The sequence below is a fragment of the Gossypium hirsutum genome, chromosome D12 (assembly GCF_007990345.1).
Source record: "Gossypium hirsutum isolate 1008001.06 chromosome D12, Gossypium_hirsutum_v2.1, whole genome shotgun sequence".
Classification (NCBI taxonomy): Eukaryota; Viridiplantae; Streptophyta; class Magnoliopsida; order Malvales; family Malvaceae; genus Gossypium; species Gossypium hirsutum.
In genome coordinates, this window is record NC_053448.1 from 42239809 (window position 1) to 42243087 (window position 3279).

At 30.2% G+C, this 3279-nt stretch overlaps 1 long non-coding RNA gene across 1 annotated transcript; it reads right to left on the bottom strand.

The window, feature by feature from the left end:
- LOC107945914 (uncharacterized) lies at positions 1–1086 on the bottom strand. Its single transcript, XR_001696776.2, has 2 exons — positions 702–1086; positions 1–393 (listed from the first exon to the last, which is right to left on the bottom strand). It is a non-coding gene; the product is annotated as an uncharacterized lncRNA (long non-coding RNA).
- Between the last annotated feature and the right edge of the window lie 2193 nt (positions 1087–3279).

Consider the following 3279-nt stretch of genomic DNA (forward strand, 5'->3'; position numbering starts at 1 on the left):
TAACAAATGTAATAGGCCCAATTTGCCCTGGCCTGATACAGATATTAAAAACCAATAATAAGCAATCCAATCCAATAATGTCAATCCAATTACAAAAGCCTAATACACTTTTCAAGCCCGATTACAGACCCATATACATGGCCCAAATCACTAACCCAAAAGACCCAACTAAAACCCAAACCCACTAGCCTAGAAACCTTTAGCCCAATGAGCCCAAAACGCAAAACAGGAGCAAGGAACCCTAGCAGCTTCCAGCGCCGTTCTCCCCAGCCACGCACGCCTCCGTACAGCCTTCCCTCGCACGTACGCCACTGCCACCTTGACCCAGCCTCACGCGAGCCTCCACATCACTGCACCTGACACCGTACTCGTACCTGCAATCGCAACAAACGCCTGCAAAACAAGCAGAGACAGAACGCAAAAGAAAAAGGAGAATAGCAGAAAAATAGGAGAAAAAATGATGTATTTTTTTATTTTATTTTCGATTCGGCTATAAAGCCATTTTGAGAATCAACACACAGCGACAGAGATTGTAAAAACAAACTCAGAAAAAAATATCAATACAACAAAGGTTTTTTTTCTCTCTTGGCGATTCTGTTTTTTTTTTTTTTTTTATCGTTCTTCTTTCTTTCGTTCTTTGTTTTGTTATTAATACATACATAAGCATATATAAAATAAAAAGAAACAGGGGAGAGACTCACCTTCCGGTTTGAGGCCGCCGGACCTCGCTCGCTTCGTCGAAATCGAAATTCGAGAGGGGGTGCATCAGGGTTGCGGCGGAGAGAAAAGGAGATCCTTTTTCTGTCTTTTAGAATGGTTTAGGGTTTATTTCCTTTTTCTTTTTCTTTTTCATTTATGCCTGAATGACTCTTATCTAGGGATTTTTTTTTTAGATTTATTTCGATATCAAAACGACGCCGTTTGGAGTCTGATCAGTGGCTCCAAAACGGCGCCGTATTGAGCTCGACCCGCGTGTATGACCCGACCCGGGGAGGATCCGCGCGTGCTGTCTTTCTGGTCTATTTTCACTATGAGCCCTTATTCATTTGGGAGTTGTTTGATTCAGTTTTCTTACCATTTTCTTAATTTGTACCGCACATTTTATTTTATTTTCATTTCGATCCAAAGACAAATGACGTCGTTTTATCAATCAGATTTGAATCCTTGCACTTATGCGTTTATTTGCAGTTTTAGTCCCCCGATTTTTAATCCAGTACAAATTTTATCTTTCTTTTACTTTTATTTATGTTTGCTAACAATTAAATTTTGTTTTAATTTCAATGTAATTTTTGCTCCATTATTTTCTTTTATTTCGTTTTTTATTTTATTTCCTTTCAATTTCGACTAAGCTTTTATTAACTTAATTTAAAATTAAATTAGTTTTATTTTTTAGTATCATTTTAATATTTCAAATTAATACTATGTTAAATTTATTAGACATATTTTTTTAGAAATTCATTATAAACTTTTATTTTGAAATGTAACATCTTATTATTTAATTCATCATTTGTTAATACATGTATTTTATGAAAATTCGTTATAACTTGTATGTATTTTAATGTTTTATTTCATATTATATCTTAAAATTCACCCCTTTTTATATATATGGACTACACGTTTGATGTTTACATGATAACATTTTTTTTCTTAATGCTAGTATTCTTATGTATGACTTAAATTATTCTTTTCTTGGGTATATCATTATTCTAATCTTATTATACCTATTAAAATGTTATTGATGTGTTTATGTGTTCATTTGAAATTGATTTTATTTTAAAAAGAAAAGAACTGACTTTGAATCCTTTATATACTTCAATATTTATGTATATATATGTATTATTACTGTAATGTTTTTATCTTATATGTATTGCTTTTATTAAATTGATATATGTATGAAATTCGCTTCGAATATATTTCAAATTCAACTATTCAATGGTTATTTTATTTTAAATCTATTCTGAACTTGCATACGTAATATATTTTAGAACTTTTATACATAGGATCTTTTTATCTTGAAGTATCTTTAATTTAGCTTTTGAATATTGATTTTGATATTTACATAAAATGATTAAAATTATTGGTGTTAGTCTTGTTTGTATTTGCCTATTACTTGCTTAATTGCTCCTCAGTGTAAGTTTAAGCTGCTATTTATCTCTTGCGTTATGTTTCGCTCTTCTAAAATAATTCGTTGGTAAGAATTGTTTTATTTTAAAGCACAACAATCATTCCATTTCACAATAAAAACCTAGCGTTTATATTTCTTGAGAGAATTGTACCCTAACTTACTGGGTTCCAATTCTTCTCGATAAATTTAGATCGCTATGTGCTTATTTTATTAAAACCGTACAATTTAAAAACGAAGCAACTAGGATTTTAGAATGTGGGATCCTAACTTACTGAATGTGACATTCTGTTATACCGATTTTAAAATAAAGGTAATGTTCGGTATTTGGGAATTTGGTGAAATCGAACCCTAACTTACTGGGTTTTGATATTCTCTTTTGGCCCAAATAATCAGATACCCTCCTCAAAATGCATAGTTTTAAAAATCAAATTTAACTTCAAAATAAAAGGATCGTATTTTAAAATCTTTTCAAAATTTCGACATTAAGACATTAAACAATCGATTCGGTACCAATTCTGGGCGTTACGAGGGTGCTAACCCTTCCTCGTGCGTAACTGACTCCCGAACCTGTTTTTCTCAAAATTCGCAGACCAAAAATCGTTTTAATGGTGAACCGGTCACACTTTAATAAAAGATCGGTGGCGACTCCCATTTCTATTTTCAAAATCGATACTCATTTTTCAAATCTCAAAAAAGTGGTTTCGACAATAAAATTACATTTTTATTGTAAAAAATATAAAATTTAATTGGTAGTGGAAAATAGAAGTGGGTGTTGGATTGAATTAAGTAAAAAAAATTTTAAGTTAATCGAATTGTTCAGTTCTATTTTATCATCTTAACTCGATTTGAAATTTTTTCGAATCGAATTGTTCGAGTTAACTTAAAAAATTAAACATGTTAAACTAAAATCTTGTTACAGTATAACTAATTACATATTAGAGTACATAAATTTGAAACCATATATATTCAAAGCAAAATAAAATAAAAAGATACTTTAGTATGATAAACTTGAATCATTAATTAACTTATTTAGGTCCCAAAATTTTTATTTTAGAACATTTTTAAAATTAATATTCTTTATATATTCTTTAGAATTTTTTTAGACTTTTTTATGATTTTTAAAAAATATATAAATATTGGAATTTTATAAATAT